The following is a 21406-nucleotide window of genomic DNA, read 5'->3' as shown; positions in this document are numbered from 1 at the left end:
CACCACCTGCAGGATGCAGCGGAGCTAAATAGCAAACCTGACACCAGACTGAGGCTGAGAAAAGTTAAACCCTGAAATGACCAGACCAGGAACATTGACAGACAGGACTCAAAACCTGGTCTGGATCATGACACATTGACATAAAAAAGAAAAAACAAGCAAAAAGCAAAAAGACACAAAGAAACATAATTTCAGACAAGGTCTTAGTTTGTTTATTGCCTCTAATGTACATGTGTTGTTTCTTGAAACAGCAGAAAGCCAGAGTCGATGATATATCTGTAGTGGCCAATGTGAATTTTTTTTTGCTCCATACTGTAATATGGAAAAAAGTGAACAACATTTAAAAAAAGAAGAAAAGAAAAAACAAACAAGAAACAGAAGGACCCAAAGAAAATATAATGTCAGACAGGGCTACAACTCCCTGTAAGCTAAGCTTTTTCGTTTCTCAAGCAGCTACGAGGTATATATCTAGAGATTGGAGACCACCAATCTCAAATTTTTCATCTTGTCACTTTTTAGTAAGATTGTGGTAGAATTAATCTTATCCCAAAAACTTTTTAAAATGAGCAAAGTTGCAGTGTAAAGCATGGGGAGAAGACAAATCTGCAGTGTGAGTGAAGTGATTCTTAAATGCATTAAATATGTCTACAGTCATGGCCAAAAGTTTTGAGAATGACACAAATATTATATTTTCACATGATCTGCTGGCCTCTGGTTTTTATGTGTGTTTGTCAGATGTTTTCATCACATACAGAAATATAATTGCAATCATATTATGAGTAGCAAAAGGTTATATTGACAGTTAGAATGAGTTAATGCAGCAAGTCAATATTTGCAGTGTTGACCCTTCTTCTTCAGGACCTCAGCAATTCTCCCTGGCATGCTCTCAATCAACTTCTGGATCAAATCCTGACTGATAGCAGTCCATTCTTGCAAAATCAATGCTTTTATTTTGTCTGAATTTGAAGGTTTTTGTTTGTCCACCCGTCTCTTGATGTTTGACCACAAGTTCTCAATGGGATTAAGATCTGGGGAGTTTCCAGGCCATGGTCCCAAAATCTCTATGTTTTGTTCCCTGAGCCATTTAGTTATCACTAGAATTGAGCGATACCAGCCGATACTTGAAAATATCGGATCGGAATGGATCGGCCGATCTTAAAAAAAAGTATCGGTATCGCCGATTCCGATACCGGGAACCAATGCAAGTCAATGGGGCCAAAATATCGGAATTAAAAAAAACCCCTTTCTTTCCTTGTAGGTTAATTCTACATGAAGAAAAACAACTAAGAATAATGTAGAATGTATTGTGGGAGGTGGAGGAGACATTAAAGCCATAGAGGTTTAGCCCAATCAAATGGAATAGCAGGAATTAAACTTTTTTTTTAAAGATGTTAGGAGTTACAAAGATATTGACTATGTTAGCCTCATTTATATTTTGCCAGACATGTATGTCTTCTTCTTCTTTCTTCTTTCTTCTTCTTCTTCTTCTTTTTTTACCTTCTTCTTCTTCTTATTCCTTTTTTTACATTCTTCTTCTTCTTCTTCCTTTTTTTACATTCTTCTACTTCCTTTTTTTACATTCTTCTTCTTATTCCTTTTTTTTACATTCTTCTTCTTCTTCCTTTTTTTAAATTCTTCTACTTCCTTTTTTTACATTCTTCTTCTTCCTTTTATTACATTCTTCATATTCTTCTTATTCAACAATTATTATTCTACATATTCAACTTCTTCATCTTCTTCCTATTCTTCTTCATCATATTCTTATTTGTGTCAGGCATTCCTGTAGTTGTTATCTAGAAAAGTTAGAAGTTTACACCTTCCGTTCTGCTTGTCACAAAAGATTTACAACAGGATTTGTCCGCGTTCAGTTTGGCCTGCAGCAGCAGGCCTTTTCCAGGGGCACCACGAGGAGGAACGGACTCACCCCCATACACTGCTTAGTCTTCTTCTGCTTATAAATAAGATAATATCATTTGCTCAGAGTATTAGTCTTATGCTTAATGTTCTTCTGCTTTGTTTTTTTATGCTTCTTTGTCTTCTCTCTCTTGTTGTTCTGCATCTTGGTGGTTGTCTTCCTGTTCTTTGTCCTCTTGAACCAGCTGACGGTACTGGCACCCGGAGGGGCAGCAGAAGGAACAAGAGCCAATGGCACTACCGAGGACCAGCTGACGGTGCTGGAACCCGGTTACTAAGCAGGAGGTACCTGTGCTACAAAGCACTACCAAGGACCAGCAGACGTTGCCGGAACTCGGACACCGAGATGGAGGCACCTAGGCCAAAGGCTCTGCCGAGAACCAGCTGACGGTGCTGGAACCCGGATGGGTAGCATAAGCTGCAAGAGCAAATGGAAATAGCGAGGACCAGCTGACAGTGCTGGCACCCGGAGGGGCAGCAGAAGGAATAAGAGCCAATGGCACAACCGAGGACCAGCTGACGGTGCTGGAACACGGTTACTAAGCAGGAGGTACCTGTGCTACAAAGCACTACCAAGGACCAGCAGACGTTGCCGGAACTCAGATACCGAGATGGAGGCACCTAGGCCAAAGGCTCTGCCGAGAACCAGCTGACGGTGCTGGAACCCGGATGGGTAGCATAAGCTGCAAGAGCAAATGGAAATAGCGAGGACCAGCTGACAGTGCTGGCACCCGGAGGGGCAGCAGAAGGAATAAGAGCCAATGGCACAACCGAGGACCAGCTGACGGTGCTGGAACACGGTTACTAAGCAGGAGGTACCTGTGCTACAAAGCACTACCAAGGACCAGCAGACGTTGCCGGAACTCGGATACCGAGATGGAGGCACCTAGGCCAAAGGCTCTGCTGAGAACCAGCTGACGGTGCTGGAACCCGGATGGGTAGCATAAGCTGCAAGAGCAAATGGAAATAGCGAAGACCAGCTGACAGTGCTGGCACCCGGAGGGGCAGCAGAAGGAATAAGAGCCAATGGCACAACCGAGGACCAGCTGATGGTGCTGGAACCCGGTTACTAAGCAGGAGGTACCTGTGCTACAAAGCACTACCAAGGACCAGCAGACGTTGCCGGAACTCGGATACCGAGATGGAGGCACCTAGGCCAAAGGCTCTGCCGAGAACCAGCTGACGGTGCTGGAACCCGGAGGGGCAGCTGAAGTTACCCCTGAAAAGCAAAGTTGGCATGCCGCAAGCTGGCCGCAGTTACCGAATCACACAGTCCTACAGGGGGTGCTTGTCCTACTGGCACTACGGAACAAGCCTTTCTTACCAGAACCCGCAGTCCACATAGGAAGCACCTAAACTGCTGGCACCCTAGCCTCGGCTAACCCAACCGCAACACGACATGGCAACTTGGGGTGGCAAACTGACATTGACACTTCCCGGAAACAGCAGGCAGGGCTGGAACCAAGCTGGGCAGGAGGGAGTACCCGTGCCAAAGTCAGTTATGAGCAGCAACTGGCGATGTTGGAGCCCAGGGACAAGCACTTAGCAGGCTGAGGCCTGATGTGCTGTCAATTGGGAGGCAGCAGGACAGATTGCCATCAAAACAGCAGGGGAACAGCTGACGTTACTGAACCCCACAAGCACAGGAGCTAGTGTTTTACTCTGTGAAGACAGCACTTCCGAGCAACAACTGGCTGTGTTGAAGCCCAGGAAATAGGAGGGTGTAGGCAGAGGCCTACTGTCTTTGGAATGCGGAGACAGCAGGAGAGACTGCCATCCACACAGCAGGGGAACAGCTGACGTTACTGAACCCCACTGAGACGCGGGAGCAAGTGTCTCTTTCCGTGTGGACGGCACTTCCGAGCTACAACTGGCTGTGTTGAAGCCCAGGAAATAGGAGGGTGTAGGCAGAGGCCTACTGGCTTTTGAATGCGGAGACAGCAGGAGAGACTGCCATCCACACAGCAGGGGAACAGCTGGCGTTACTGAACCCCACTGAGACACGGGAGCAAGTGTCTCTTTCCGTGTGGACGGCACTTCCGAGCTACAACTGCCTGTGTTGAAGCCCAGGAAATAGGAGGGTGTAGGCAGAGGCCTACTGTCTTTGGAATGCGGAGACAGCAGGAGAGACTGCCATCCACACAGCAGGGGAACAGCTGGCGTTACTGAACCCCACTGAGACACGGGAGCAAGTGTCTCTTTCTGTGTGGACGGCACTTCCGAGCTACAACTGGCTGTGTTGAAGCCCAGGAAATAGGAGGGTGTAGGCAGAGGCCTACTGTCTTTGGAATGCGGAGACAGCAGGAGAGACTGCCATCCACACAGCAGGGGAACAGCTGACGTTACTGAACCCCACTGAGACACGGGAGCAAGTGTCTCTTTCCGTGTGGACGGCACTTCCGAGCTACAACTGGCTGTGTTGAAGCCCAGGAAATAGGAGGGTGTAGGCAGAGGCCTACTGGCTTTGGAATGCGGAGACAGCAGGAGAGACTGCCATCTCTACAGCAGGGGAACAGCTGGCAGTGCTGAACCCCACTAACACTTGAACGAATGTGTTTGGCTCTGTGGAGACGACACTTCTGAACACCAACTGACGCTGTTGGAGCCCAGGATCAGGCGAGGAGCAGGCTGGGGCCTACTGGATTTTGGCAGGTGTAGGCAGCAGGAGACTTGCCATCTCCACAGTAGGGGAACAGCTGGCATTGCTGAACCCCACTAACACTTGAACGAATGTGTTTGGCTCTGTGGAGACGACACTTCTGAACACCAACTGACGCTGTTGGAGCCCAGGATCAGGCGAGGAGCAGGCTGGGGCCTACTGGATTTTGGCAGGTGTAGGCAGCAGGAGACTTGCCATCTCCACAGCAGGGGAACAGCTGGCAGTGCTGAACCCCACTAACATCTGAACGAATGTGTTTGGCTCTGTGGAGATGACACTTCTGAACACCAACTGACGCTGTTGGAGCCCAGGATCAGGCGAGGAGCAGGCTGGGGCCTACTGGATTTTGGCAGGTGTAGGCAGCAGGAGACTTGCCATCTCCACAGCAGGGGAACAGCTGGCAGTGCTGAACCCCACTAACACTTGAACGAATGTGTTTGGCTCTGTGGAGATGACACTTCTGAACACCAACTGACGCTGTTGGAGCCCAGGATTAGGCGAGGAGCAGGCTGGGGCCTGTTGCTTTTGGCAGGTGAAGGCAGCAGGAGACTTGCCATCTCCACAGCAGGGGAACAGCTGGCAGTGCTGAACCCCACTAACACTTGAACGAATGTGTTTGGCTCTGTGGAGACGACACTTCTGAACACCAACTGACGCTGTTGGAGCCCAGGATTAGGCGTGGAGCAGGCTGGGGCCTGTTGTTTTTGGCAGGTGAAGGCAGCAGGAGACTTGCCATCTCCACAGCAGGGGAACAGCTGGCAGTGCTGAACCCCACTAACACTTGAACGAATGTGTTTGGCTCTGTGGAGACGACACTTCTGAACACCAACTGACGCTGTTGGAGCCCAGGATTAGGCGAGGAGCAGGCTGGGGCCTGTTGCTTTTGGCAGGTGAAGGCAGCAGGAGACTTGCCATCTCCACAGCAGGGGAACAGCTGGCAGTGCTGAACCCCACTAACACTTGAACTAATGTGTTTGGCTCTGTGGAGACGACACTTCTGAACACCAACTGACGCTGTTGGAGCCCAGGATCAGGCGTGAAGCAGGCTGGGGCCTACTGGATTTTGGCAGGTGTAGGCAGCAGGAGACTTGCCATCTCCACAGCAGGGGAACAGCTGGCAGTGCTGAACCCCACTAACATCTGAACGAATGTGTTTGGCTCTGTGGAGACGACACTTCTGAACACCAACTGACGCTGTTGGAGCCCAGGATCAGGCGTGGAGCAGGCTGAGGCCTACTGGATTTTGGCAGGTGTAGGCAGCAGGAGACTTGCCATCTCCACAGCAGGAGAACAGCTGGCAGTGCTGAACCCCACTAACACTTGAACGAATGTGTTTGGCTCTGTGGAGACGACACTTCTGAACACCAACTGACGCTGTTGGAGCCCAGGATCAGGCGTGGAGCAGGCTGGGGCCTACTGGATTTTGGCAGGTGTAGGCAGCAGGAGACTTGCCATCTCCACAGCAGGAGAACAGCTGGCAGTGCTGAACCCCACTAACACTTGAACGAATGTGTTTGGCTCTGTGGAGACGACACTTCTGAACACCAACTGACACTGTTGGAGCCCAGGATTATGCATGCCGCATGCAGAGGCCAATGGGCAGCGGTTTTTATGGAGGTTGTTGACTACTACTGATTCTAACCATGCTCCACTTAGGCCTCTGGCTCCACTGTCTCTACTATTTACCCTGGCCTCCAACCCCGCCAGCTACATCTCTGAAGTGGCGTCAGCACAATCTACACTTGTTCCTGTGTTACTGGTGCTCAGTCCCATCAGTTGATCCCCTGATGTTTGTCCGGCAAGTTCGCCAGCTCTGTCCTCATTCCCACTACTGGTTATGGGAATGTGGACAGAGCAGGAGACCTTGCCGGACACACATCAGGGGATAAACTGATGGGACTGAGCCACAGGAACACAGGAACAAGTGTAGATTGTGCTGATGCCACTTCAGAGATGTAGATGGCGGGGTTGGAGGCCAGGGGAAATAGTAGAGACAGTGGAGCCAGAGACCTAAGTTGGGCACGGTTAAAAATCAGTAGTGGTTTGAATGTTGATGGAGCTGGTGACTTTGCCGTCCACACAGCAGGGGATCAGCTGGCGTTACTGAACCCCACTAACACAGGAGCTAGTGTGTTTCTCTGTGCAGACGACACATCTGAGCGACAACTGGCTGTGTTGAAGCACAGGGATTATAGTTCAGGTGGTAGAAAAATGAACACACCAGCAGACCTGGATACAGTTGCCAACCACTAATTTAGTCTGTAAGAGGAATGGCAAAGTCTTTGGAGATCCAGGCCTTGTTCATTTTCAGAAAAGTCAGCCGGTCAACATTATCGGAAGATAGTCGCGTGCGACGGTCTGTTAGTACACCACCTGCGGCACTAAAGACGCGTTCCGATAATACACTGGCAGCAGGGCAAGCCAGCACCTCCAATGCATACTGGCTAATCTCTGGCCATGTATCCAGCTTAGAGACCCAAAACTTGAAGGGGGAAGAGCCATCTGGGAGTACAGTGACAGGGCAAGACATGTAGTCTGACACCATCTGACGGAAGCGTTGCCTCCTGCTGACTCGAGGCGTCGCTGATGGTGTAGACAATTGTGGTGGACACACAAAACTTTGCCACATTTGGGCCATAGTGGTCTTGCCTTGTGCTGCGGCGCTGCCTCTGCTCCCTCTTTGTGCAGAGTTTCCTCCACTGCCTCGACGCACAGAGCTGCTTTGTAAAGCACTAGCAACAATGCTGTCGGGTGGAATGGAAAACATTATGGACTGCACCAGTGACTCTTCGTACTCCCGCAGTTTACGCTCCCGGTTCAACGTTGGTATGAGCCTTTGTACGCTGTCCCGGTAGCGAGGATCTAGGAGGGTGTACACCCAATAATCAGCCGAGACGAGAATGTGGGCGATGCGGCGGTCGTTTCTCAGGCACTGCAGCATGAAATCAACCATGTGCTGCAGACTCCCAACTGCCAAAGAACCGCTGTCCCCTGTTTGAGGCGTGACCTCGGCCTGCTCTGCATCACCCCACCCTCGCTGTACATACTGAGTAGAGGTTTGTGTACCTCCCTCCTCTGGAGAGATGTCTTCCTCCTCCATCGACTCCTCCTCATCCTCCTCACAAAGTGTCCCCTGCCTAGGCCTTTGTGAGGAAACACGTAGTGCAGACTGTCCAGAAGCAGATGGCATTTGGGACTCCTCATCCTCCACCTCTTCCGAAACCTCATCCCTTAGTGCTTGCAGTGTTTGTTGAAGCAGGCAGATAAGGGAGACAGTCATGCTGACTAGTGCATCATCTGCACTCGCCATCCGCGTGGATTCATTGAAGGCACGCAAAACGAGGCAGATGTCCTTCATAGAGGCCCACTCAATGGTGCTGAAGTGTGAACGGCGCACAGTGCGACTTGTTTGCGCCTGATGCAGCTGGTACTCCATGACTGCTGCCTGCTGCTCACACAACCGCTCCAACATATGTAACGTTGAATTCCACCGGGTGGGTAGGTCACATATGATGCGATGTTCCGGAAGGCCAAATCGTCGCTGCAGAGCAGCGAGGCGCGATCTTGCCGTGCTGGAACGCCGCAAGTGAGCGCACTCTATGCGGACCTTGTGCAACAGTGCATCAAGATCCGGATAGTCCCTCAGAAAGCTCTGCACGACCAAGTTAAGCACATGTGCCAGACATGGGATGTGTGTGAGGTTGCCTAGGCCAAGAGCTGCCACCAGATTTCGGCCATTGTCACACACTACCAAGCCCGGCTGGAGATTCGCTGGCCCAAACCACACATCGCTCTCCTGCTTGATAGCATTCCAGAGCTCCTGCGCTGTGTGGCTTCGATTCCCCAAAGAAATTAATTTGAGTACAGCCTGTTGACGTTTGGCCACGGCTGTGCTCATATCGGTCGTAACAGGCTCCTGCTCTGCTGTTTCTGAGGAACTTGAGTAGGAGGAGGAGTCTATGTGTACAGACTGGAGTCCTGCAATCCGTGGCGTTGGAAGAACACGTACAGCGCCACTCTCCAGATCTGTACCCGGCTCCACAACATTGACCCAGTGGGCAGTGAGGGAAAGGTATCGTCCCTGTCCATGGTTACTGGTCCACGCATCGGTGGTCAGGTGGACCTTGCTACTAACGGCGTTTAGTAGTGCATGTTTTATTTTGCCCTCAACATGTTTCTGCAGGGCAGGGACGGCTCGCCTGCTGAAATAAAAGCGGCTGGGCACGTTGTATTGGGGGACTGCCAATGCCATTAAGTCCCGGAAGGTGTCAGTGTCCACCAGCCTGAATGACAGCATTTCAACTGCCAGAAGTTTGGCAATGCCAGCATTCAGAGACTGTGCTCGGGGATGGTTTGCCGAGTAAGGGCGCCTTTTATCCCATGCCTGTGCTACCGATGGCTGTGATGGATGGGAACGTGCTGCTATGGGTGGAATCTGACAGGGTCTCCGGACAACAGTGGCAGAGGTTCTTCCTTGGCAATCCTGTGAGGAAGCCGAACCAGCAGTGTGTGAGCTGGAGGAAGAGGCCCCAACACGAACTGAAGAGGTGGTAGGTGGTGCTGTACGTTGGCCTACGTCTTCAGGGTGTCTCTGCAACTCCAACTCGTGCTTGGTGCGCACATGTTTCCACATATTTGGTATTGAGGTTGCTGACATTTTTCCCTCTTTTGACTTTCTGATGACACAGCTTGCATTTGACAAAGCAAATGTAATCTGCAACTGTGTCAAAAAAGGACCACGCACTGCAAGTCTTGGGAGCGCCCGTTTTGCCTTTGGAATGAGGAATGCTCCTAACGGGTGCCGAAGTGGAGGGTACAGGCAACCAAGTCTTCCCCCTCCCTCTGCCTCCTGTTTTGGCCGGTAGGGGAATCTGTTCCTCCGAGCTGCTCCCACCACCTTCCTGTTCCTCACGCCATGATGGGTCAAGGACCTCATCATCTTCCCTCCCCTCTTCAAACAGCTGCTTCTCCAGGGTTGTCTCGCCAGCACCATACGCACCAGAAAGTGGCAACTGAGTCTCGTCATCATCTGATGTGTACTGAGGTGTGCTGACCATAGGCACTGGCCCACTCGCCTCTTCAGATTCAGAGGGACAAAGAAGTTGCGCATCACTGCATACTCCCTCTTCTTCACATTCAGGAATGCTGCTTGGCTGGCCCCCTCTTTCCAAGCCAACAGATTCCGAGAACAGAAGTAGAGACTGTGATGGCTCCTGTCCATGTCTCTCTGACTGCCTGGGCACTTTGGCAGGTGGTGAAGAGACAGATGGTTGCTCTTCGGTGCTCTGGTCCTGAGAGGCTGTGGAAGTAATTGAAGTCGATGCGTTAGCTGCCATCCATCCGACAACGGCTTCAATTTGTTCCTCCCACAGCAGTGGGGTACGTTGAGGTCCTACAAAGCTGCGCATAAAGGACTGTTGCCTGCTAAAACTGGGGGATGCTGATCCACTGGTGCCCGCAGCAGGCCCAGAATCCCCACGTCCTCTACCTGCAGAATCCCCACGTCCTCTCCCTGCAGAATCCCCACATCCTCTCCCTGCTGAAACTCCACGCCCACGCCCACGTCCATGCGCCTTACTCCCTGCCTTCTTCATCTTGCCAGACTGCTTAAGATAGGCAGAAAAGTACAAAGGGGGGCCTTAGTGTGCTTATTCCTGAACAGCTGGTTACAGGTACAAGAAACACTAATTTTATGAAGTGTGTGTGTGTGGACTACACTTTAATAGGAGCTGATGTGGCCTACACAAGTTCCAAATGTAGTGTTTGGTGAACTTTTTTTTGTGGTTTCTTTGTTGGAAACAAGCTCAAAGTATGTGAACAAAGAATTGAAACTGATAGCATCACCAACTTTTTGGAGCTATTACAATGCAGGCAGGTAACCTACAATGCAAAAGATGAGGCTCCAAAAAAATTGGGTAATACTAATCTGGCTGCGCCGGCAGGGCACAAGCCAGAAAAAAAGGCTCCTCTATCTACTCCTATATAGTGTTTGCAACCAACCAATGTTGATGGATACGGATGGATGCACACTAATAGGAGAAGAAAAAATGAGCTGCACTCAAAGACAAATATGTGTGAGGCAGTGACGCACATTGAGCGTCCTACAACCAGACGTAGCTGCAGGACACTCTACTCAGCGTGAGCTGCACTCACACACAGTCAAGAGACCTCTCAGACAGCCGTGAACAGTGCAGCTAAGTGGGCACTGGCACTGACAGGCTGCAGAAAGGCTCCGCTGTGTACTCCTATATAGTGTTTGCAACCACCGTAGATGGAGACGGATGGATGCACACTAATAGAAGAAAAAATGAGCTGCACTCAAATAAAAATATGTGTGAGGCACTGACGCACGCTGAGCGTCCTACAACCAGACGTAGCTGCAGGACACACTACTCAGCGTGAGCTGCACTCACACACAGTCAGAGACCTCTCAGACAGCCATGAACAGTGCAGCAAAGTGGACACTAGCACTGAAAGGCTGCAGAAAGGCTCCGCTGTCTACTACTAGTGTTTGCAACCAACGTATATGGATACGGATGGAAGCACACTAGATTGAAATTATGTAAAAAATGCAGCTCAAAAATTAAAAGATGTATGAGGCAGCAGTGAGGCACGCTGGGCAGCCTACAACCAGACGTGGCTGCAGGACCCACTCCACAGCGTGAGCTGCACTCACACAGCCCTTGCAGACAGCTGTGAACACTGCTGCTAGGGCAAAGAAGGCTACAGTGGTGGTTTATGTAGCCTGGGTAAAGCACTAGATGTTTGGTGGAATCGCTATTTCTAACTGTCCCTCACAGTCTTCTACAGCAGCCTGTCCCTAACTGAATTCACAGCAGAGTGAACCAGAAATGGCGGCTGCGGTGGCTTTTATAGTGCATCATGACATCATTTCGGCAGCCAATCACAGCCATGCCAATAGTTAACATGCCTACATGCCTAACAGGATGTGCCCACACTTCGGAGGATTCCCATTGGCTTAATCAAAGCAAGCAGGCTCATAGCATGATGGGAACTTCCGATTCCGGTATCCGATATGACAAAAGTATCGGAAGTCAGTATCGGAATTCCGATACCGCTAATATCGGCCGATACCCGATACTTGCGGTATCGGAATGCTCAACACTAGTTATCACCTTTGCTTTATGCAAGGTGCTCCATCATGTTGAAAAAGGCATTGTTGATCGCCAAACTGCTCTTGGACGGTTGGGAGAAGTTGCTCTTGGAGGACATTCTGGTACCATTCTTTATTCATGGCTGTGTTTTTAGGCAAGACTGAGAGAGAGCCCATTTCCTTGGCTGAGAAGCAACCCCCACATGAATGGTTTCAGGATGCTTGACAGTTGGCATGAGACAAGACTGGTGGTAGCGCTCACCTGGTCTTCTCCGAATAAGCCGTTTTCCAGATGTCCCAAACAATCGAAAAGGGGATTCATCAGAGAAAATGACTTTACCCCAGTCCTCAGCAGTCCACTCCCTGTACCTCTTGCAGAATATCAGTCTGTCCATGATGTTTTTCCTGGAGAGAAGTGGCTTCTTTGCTGCCCTCCTTGAGACCAGGCCTTGCTCCAAGAGTCTCCGCCTCACAGTGCGTGCAGATGCACTCACACCTGCCTGCTGCCATTCCTGAGCAAGCTCTGCACTGCTGGTAGCCCGATCCCGCAGCTGAAACACTTTTAAGAGATGGTCCTGGCGCTTGCTGGTCTTTCTTGGGGGCCCAGGAGCCTTTTTGGCAACAAGGGAACCTCTCTCCTTGAAGTTCTTGATGATGCGAAAGATTGTTGACTGAGGTGCAATCTTTCTAGCTGCGATACTCTTCCCTGTTAGGCCATTTTTGTGCAGTGCAATGATGACTGCACGTGTTTCTTTAGAGATAACCATGGTTAACAGAAGAGAAACAATGATGCCAAGCACCAGCCTCCTTTTAAAGTGTCCAGTTTTGTCATTCTTACTTAATCATGACAGATTGATCTCCAGCCCTGTCCTCATCAACACCCACACCTGTGTTAATGGAGCAATCACTGAAACAATGTTAGCTGGTCCTTTTAAGGCAGGGCTGCAATGATGTTGAAATGTGTTTTGGGGGATAAAGTTCATTTTCTAGGCAAATATTGACTTTGCAAGTAATTGCTGTTAAGCTGATCACTCTTTATAACATTCTGGAGTATATGCAAATTGCCATTAGAAAAAATGAAGCAGTAGACTTTGTAAAAATTAATATTTGTGTCATTCTCAAAACTTTTGGCCATGACTGTTCAGTCTAGCCTGACACAGAGGACACGGACGCTGTCAAAAAGTCTAGAGTTCTAAGAAAGAAATGGTGAACTCCCTGAGAGTCAAATAAAATTGGATACAGAGAGTCTTATTCCTAGAACAGGGTGAAATGTCACCAAATAATGGATCTTATTGTTTATAACCTGCACCTCAAGAGGGAAATGTCTGACTGCGACTCCAGAACTTCTCCCAGATAATGAGACCACATGGAAACCTTCTCTATGGACTGGATGACGCCCACCCATCCATTGCTCCATCGCTTCTAAGTGCCGGGAGTGAGCATTGAACCAGTCATGAAAGGGTTAAAAGACACCCAACTGTGATGTGTGATCTCTAGTGTGGCCAATATATATGTACTAAATCATCACTGCCCCCTAGTGGGAAAATGTATAATGCAGCTGTCACTTGTAGCAGAGCAGGGGTTATTTGGCACAAAACATGGTGAAGTCAAAGATTTATGTAGGACTGCAGATAAAGCGGCAATAATATGTTATATCGAGTGGTGGTCACTCTGCAGAAACAAAACAGCATAAGATAACATAACAAATCCAGCTCCACTACATCTAAGCATTGTAATACAGAAATAAAGAATTCAGGGGTATCTTTTTATCCATCCATCCATTTAAAAAAAAAAAAAAAACACAATAAAAACACAACACAAAATACTACTAAATTGCACCATTTTGTGGTGGAGTAAAGTTATATACACTCACTGGCCACTTTATTAGGTACACCATGCTAGTAACGGGTTGGACCCCCTTTTGCCTTCAGAACTGCCTCAATTCTTCGTGGCAGAGATTCAACAAGGTGCTGGAAGCATTCCTCAGAGATTTTGGACCATATTGACATGATGGCATCACACAGTTGGCGCAGATTTGTCGGCTGCACATCCCTGATGCGAATCTCCCGTTCCACCACATCCCAAAGATGCTCTATTGGATTGAGATCTGGTGACTGAGGAGGCCATTTGAGTACAGTAAACTCATTGTCATGTTCAAGAAACCAATCTGAGATGATTCGAGCTTTATGACATGGTGCATTATCCTGCTGAAAGTAGCCATCAGATGCCTGTTCTTAGCTGAGAGGAGTGGTACCCAGTGTGGTCTTCTGCTGCTGTAGCCCATCTGCCTCAAAGTTCGACGCACTGTGCGTTCAGAGATGCTCTTCTGCCTACCTTGGTTGTAACGGGTGGCAATTTGAGTCACTGTTGCCTTTCTATCAGCTCGAACCAGTATGCCCATTCTCCTCTGACCTCTGGCATCAAAAAGGCATTTCCGGCCACAGAACTGCCGCTCACTGGATTTTTTTTCTTTTTCGGACCATTCTCTGTAAACCCTAGAGATGGTTGTGCGTGAAAATCCCAGTAGATCAGCAGTTTCTGAAATACTCAGACCAGCCCTTCTGGCACCAACAATCTTGCCACGTTCAAAGGCACTCAAATCACCTTTCTTCCCCATACTGATGCTCGGTTTGAACTGCAGGAGATTGTCTTGACCATGTCTACATGCCTAAATGCACTGAGTTGCCGCCATGTGATTGGCTGATTAGAAATTAAGTCTTAACACACAGTTGGACAGGTGTACCTAATAAAGTGGCCAGTGAGTGTATATTAAGTTACTTTTGCAGAACCTTCTCCGTCCTTTTGATGATATCTGATAATCTAACACATTTGATAATCCGGTACCTGAGGATCCCTTTAATGCTGTTGTCACTGCTCCGGTTGCCGTGACTGATGCCAGATTGAAGATTCATCTCACCCATGGTTGTCGTCTCTGACTAATAATTACCTGCTGGCCTCACACCCTCTGTGTATAATTGTACCCTCGAGGCAGAGCTCTGTAACGAAACCGCAGCATTATACAGCGAGGTGAGTAACTCGGCATAGGACTCTCTGGCTGCATTCCTCCGAGGTCGCTCCTCGCACGAGACTCCATGTGCGACACTTGTGTTCTCCAGGTAACTTGAGTCATGTAGAAGAAGCCTTTGTCCCGGTTGTCATCACATGTCAGAAGGGACCAACCCAGCTAATCTGCGATGTAGCAGAGCTGAGTTTGTCCTTTAGGCATTTCTAATGTCCACCACCTCAATACTCTGCCTACAAGGGTACAATACACAACCCTGTTCCTACTGGGCAGGATGGAGATCACAAAAACTACAGTGCCTTGTGAAAGTACTCGGTCCCCTTGAACTTTCCCACATATCATGCCTTAAACATAAAGATACCAAATGTCAATTTTTGGTGAAGAATCAACAAGTGGAACACAATTGTGAAGTTGAATGAAATTTATTGGTCATTTTAAATTTTTGTGGAAATTCAAAAACTGAAAAGTAGGGCGTGCAATATTATTCAGCCCCTTTACTTTCAGTGCAGCAAACTCACTCCAGAAGTTCATTCTGGATCTCTGAATGATCCAATGTTGTCCTAAATGACTAATGATGATAAATATAATCCACCTGTGTGTAATCAAGTCTCCGTATAAATGCACCTGCTCTGTGATAGTCTCAGGGTTCTGTTTGAAGCTCAGAGAGCATCATGAAGACCAAGGAACACAACAGGCAGGTCCGTGATACTGTTGTGGAGAAGTTTAAAGCCGGATTTGGATATAAAATGATTTCCAAAACTTTAAACATCCCAAGGAGCACTGTGCAAGCGATAATATTGAAATGGAAGGAGTATCATACCACTGCAAATCTACCAAGACCCGACCGTCCCTCTAAACTTTCATCTCAAACAAAGAGAAGACTGATCAGAGATGCAGCCAAGAGGCCCATGATCACTCTGGATGAACTGCAGAGATCTACAGCTGAGGTGGGACAGTCTGTCCAAAGGACAACAATCAGTCGTACACTGCACAAATCTGGCCTTTATGGAAAAGTGGCAAGAAGAAAGCCATTTCTCAAAGATATCCATAAAAATTGTCATTTAAAGTTTGCAACAAGCTACCTGGGAGACACAACAAACATGTGGAAGAAGGTGCTCTTGTCAGATTAAACCAAAATCGAACTTTTTGGCAACAATGCCAAAAGATATGTTTGATGTAAAGGCAACACAGCTCATCACCCTGAACAAACCATCCCCACTGTCAAACATGGTGGCAGCATCATGGTTTGGGCCTGCTTTTCTTCAGCAGGTACAGGGAAGAAGGTTTAAATTGATTGGAAGATGGATGGAGCCAAATACAGGTCCATTCCTGAAGAAAGCCTGTTGGAGTCTGCAAAAGACCTGAGACTGGGACGGAGATTTGTCTTCCAACAAGACAATGATCCCAAACATAAAGCAAAATCTACAATGGAATGGTTCACAAATAAACGTATCCAGGTGTTAGAATGGCCAAGTCAAAGTCCAGACCTGAATACAATTGAGAATTTGTGGAAAGAGCTGAAAACTGCTGTTCACAAACGATCTCCATCAAACCTCACTGAGCTCGAGCTGTTTGCCAAGGAAGGATGGGCAAGAATTTCAGTCTCTCAATGTAGAAAACTGATAGAGACATACCCCAAGCGACTTGCAGCTGTAATCGTAGCAAAAGGTGGCGCAACAAAGTATTAAGTTAAAGGGGCCGAATAATATTGCATGCCCCACTTTCAGTTTTTGAATTTCCACAAAAATTTAAAATAACCAATAAATTTCGTTCAACTTCACAATTGTGTCCCACTTGTTGTTGATTCTTCACCAAAAATTTACATTTGGCATCTTTATGTTTGAAGCATGAGATGTGGGAAAAGGTTGAAAAGTTCCAGGGGATCGAATACTTTCGCAAGGCACTGTATTTTAAACCCCTTGAATTATGCAATCAAAACTTATCATGATTTATTGGGGGGTGAAGCAAAGAAGGTATCCCCCTTAAGAATCCTATCTCTATAATGTATACCTCAACATAACAATTAGGGAAAAAGGGAAGATTTTGTCTAGCTCCTCCCCCGAGGAGCAGAAGAAAGCTAAATCATTGTTGCACCTTTATTCCCAGGATCGGTGAGGGTCTGAGGATCGCTCGACTGTAACCTGTACTCCTCCAGGAATTTTAGGTATTAACTCTTGAGTACCATGGTATTACCTTATACCACAAGTAATATGCACCAGATGAGGACATAGACAGAAAAGGGTTCCCATGCAAGAATAGTATACAGGTCAAAAGTTCATTATACCGTACCCCTTTATGTGCTTCCCCCCTTAACTCTTTGGTCCTTAAGCAGCTGCCCAGTTTCCACCAATGATATGTTAACCCCTTAAAGTCACCCTAAACTACTCTTGGCCCTTAGGGACATCCCCATAACAAAACTCTAAACCTCCCTATTTAATGATATATACTGCATCATATGTGGACTTTCTAAAGAATGGGGGACTAATGAGTATGGAAAATCCCTTTAAAAAATAGAATTACAGTTCTATTGAATGTATAGTTTGTAGTCTTCCAAAGAAGTTTCTATGAAATTGCAAGATCTTTGTACAATGTAACGATTGCAGCAGAAAAATCAGTCTGAGATTACAATGTGCTGTGAGCCCTCCATCCAGTAAGTGGAGGAATAGGTCATAAATGGCAGGACGGCGCCACCTGGTGGGGCAAACATGTCATGTCCTAATAGTCTCTCTTCTAGCCTGTATGTAGTGATGCCTAGGTCTCACCAGGGGGCGTAGTTAATGCTGAAATTTTGCAATACTCATCATTGTATCCTAAAACCTGACTTCTGAAAGGGTATAAGAATTAATAAAAAAATAATAATCCAAAAAAGGTCAGTTCTGCTGCCAAACTGTGGAAAAGTCATGCTGTATTTACAGTATTTGCTGCTATCAGAACTTTCTTCCCACCTGGGTCTCTGTGATGACAACATGCAGATCACAGAGTGAGAAATACCAAGATTGCAACAATCAATGATAAAAGTGTAACTATCATTTTAGGAAAAAGTGCAGCAGAAGGTCTGTGCCTGCGTCTAGATCCTCCATCCATAGAATCTTATAAGCACCAACTGTCATCTCCTCACTCGGTAATGGAGAAATCCGTCTTCACTGAATACATATATTTACAGATTTTACCCATGAACAGAGAGGGAACGATCAGTCCAGGAGGAGAAAGAAGCAGATTGCTCTGATCAAATATATTACAACCTTTCTTATTTTCACATGCACTATTGATTTGTGGAATAAATAAATAAAATGTCAGTCACTTCTTAATGACTAAATCTAAAACTGAATAAATACATTTGGATGACATTTGAAAACAATACAATTATTTATAAAATAATGAACCAAAGCAAAAATAAATAAATATTAAATTAAATGTATGAACTGTGCAATGGAATAAGCACTGAAATAAAAACAATGCCTCTAAGATCTGCCTATCAAAATGGCAGCACTTCAGCTGGTTATCTTTCTGGTAAGACAGACAGTTACCAGACATGGTGATAAGGTGATCAGGGCACTTTCACAACTACTTGTTTTCCATTTACTTCCTCCCTATCTGGCTCCTGAAGAGTCAGCGCTGTCAATCAAGGAAGAGGAGATAGATACCAGGTAACAAGTAGGTGCACTGGGCTGCGAGCACATGTCTGAATTAAGAACAATTTGTGACAAGTGTGGCAATGGATTCAGACACTAATGATGAGCCCCGATGCACAATTTGGACATGGGCCCCCAGCTGCACATTAGTCAGATGTATGGGCCCTTACAACATTCTAAATCCTATAAAGACATACTCCATAATGTAATAATGTCCCCCATCCTGTACTGTCACCCATCCTTGTCCCCTTCCTGGTGTAATGTAATCCATCCTGTGCACTCTCCAGTAATAATGTCCCCCATCCTGGTCTCTTTCCTGGTATAATTTCCTCCATCCTGTGGCCCTTCCAGTAATAATGTCTCCCATCCTGGGCCCCTTCCAGCAAAAGTGACAAACATCCTGGGCCCCTTGCTAGTTTAATGAGTCTTTTCCATTAATATATGTCCCCCATCCTAGTGCATTGTCCCCATCCTGCCCCTTTGAGTTATAAATGTCCCCCATCCTAGGCATCTTCTGGTTATAATGTCCTCCATCCTAAGCCCCTTCCAGTAATAATGACCAACATCCTGGGCCCCTTGCTGCCATTATGAGCCCCTTCCACTAATATGTCCCTCAATTCCACAAATTTCCAAATGCAACTATAGGCACAATGACACCTATGTTCAATCAATAATACACCTAGTGAGTAAAAATAACACGTGCCCAAAAATAGTCCTAACGGATAAAGTAGATGTAAACTCCAAACACAATGTGCCAAAAGAAGAAAAAGGAGTGCAATACATATAATGAAGTGCACAACAATGCAATAAAGTGAAAATAGTATTTATTAATAAATTACAAATAAATGTGTACAAAAATTTGTAAAAATTAAGTAGATCATCCAACCCTAATTAGTATATGTGCCCAGTGCAAACCAAAACAACAAAGCTCTTTAATGGTATATAATAAAATTATTTTACACAGAAGTGTTATAATAACCATAAAAAAGCGGTACTGTTACATATACACAGGCAGAAAGCTTTAATGATACATAATAAAGTCATTTTACACCAAATGTTATAATCACCATAAAATCCAATAGCGCTACATATATATAAGAGCCAACCCACAAAGTGCTGCCAATAAGGATACCAAAAGAGAGCCAAGTAAAGTAACAGCTTCTTAACGCTTACCCAAATAGTATGGTGCCTGGTTGCTCTGGAGCCACGTGTCACCCTTGACGCGCGTTTCGCCCTTAGTTTATCAAAAGGGATACGCCATTTGCACATTTATCCGGTCTTTTATAGTGAACAAGATGGGGTGGAACATCACTATTGCGCACGCGTCCTGACGTCATCGCCAGAGGACGCCCACCATCACCCAGCATTCACCGAGAGCGCACGATCTTAATGACAGGTTTAAAGAACGAGGATATAGCAATCGTTGTATAAAAAATGGATATTCAAAGGCCAAAAAAATAGGACGATCAGAATTGTTATTTAAGGGTGGGAAGAAGAAGACATTAGATCAGAATGTAAATGTAAGATATATCTCTACTCATAATTGTCATTGGAGGCGTATACAAGAAATTATCAATAAACATTGGTCTGTACTTTTAACAGATTCTTTTTTTGGCCCGTAATATCTCTAATAAACCACAATTTGTGGCTAGACGTGGTAAGAGTCTAAAAGATCTATTAGTAAAGAGCCACTATGTGGCAAAACCTGTGAATATATTGAATCCGAACAATATACAACCGACGAATGGTTGTTACCCTTGTGGGGGTTGTCTGGCCTGCACTTCTAAGAAATTGATCAGGGGGACCCATTTCAAGTCCTCAAATGGCATTAAATCATTTTCAATTCAACATCATATTAGCTGTAGTAGCACACATGTTATATATCTGGCCACATGCCCTTGTTCCAGGATATATGTGGGGCTGACTTCACGTCAGCTCCGCATTCGTGTAAGGGAACATGTGAGGGATATTTTGAATGCCCACAAAATTGGCAGTACAGCTAATATGATGTCGAATTGAAAATGATTTAACCCCTTCCTGACATCCGACGTACTATCCCGTCCACGGTACCCGGGCCCGTATGACCGTGGACGGGATAGTTCGTCTACCGCGATCAGCGGCGCCCACGTGGTGACACCCGGCACAATGTGTCAGGGGTGGTCACGGACCGCCCCCGACACGTTAACCCTTTGCACACCGCGATCAAACATGATCGCGGTGTACCGGGAGTTAAAGGGAAGCATCGGCAGGGAGGGGGCTCCCTCCGTGCTTCCCTGAGCCCCCCACGGCAGCGCAATGTGCAGCGCTGCTGCGGGGGGCTCCTTTCCTCCAGGCCCCCGAATCCAAGATGGTGACGGGGGCCTTTGGGGGCCTGAGGAAGCTGGCTTCCTCAGTGCCTGCAAAGCGCAGGCATGAGGAAGCCTTGTGCACTGCCTGTGACAGATTGCTGATCTGTCACAGTGATCTGTGATGTGACAGATCAGCGATCTGTCACAGGACAGTGATGTCCCACCTGGGACTATGTAATAAAGTAAAAAAAAAATAAAAAAAATATAAAAATAAATAAAAAAAAATCGCCAAATAAATTAGTAAAAAAAAAAAAAAATATTCCCCAATAAATTCATTTTTTGAAAATAATAAAAAAAAAAACAATAAAAGTACACATATTAGGTATCGCCGCGTCCGTAACGACCTGCCCTATAAAACTGTCCCATTAGTTAACCCCTTTAGCGAACCCCTTAAAAAATAAAAATAAAAAACGAAGCAGAAAATAATGATTTATTATCATACCGCCAAACAAAAAGTGTAATAACACGCGATCAAAAAGACGCATATAAATATCCATGGTACCGCTGAAAACGTCATCTTGTCCCGCAAAAAACGAGCCGCCACACAGCATCATCAGCGAAAAAATAAAAAAGTTATAGCTCGCAGAATAAAGCGATGCAAAAATAATTATTTTTTCTATAAAATAGTTTTCATTGCATAAAACCGACAAAACATAAAAAAACGACCTAAATGAGGTATCGCTGTAACCGTACTGACCCGAAGAATAAAACCGCTTT

Source organism: Dendrobates tinctorius, unplaced genomic scaffold, assembly GCF_039654945.1.
Source record: "Dendrobates tinctorius isolate UK_male_01 unplaced genomic scaffold, ASM3965494v1 ptg000028l, whole genome shotgun sequence".
Lineage (NCBI taxonomy): Eukaryota > Metazoa > Chordata > Amphibia > Anura > Dendrobatidae > Dendrobates > Dendrobates tinctorius.
Note: the sequence above shows the minus strand (reverse complement) of the source record.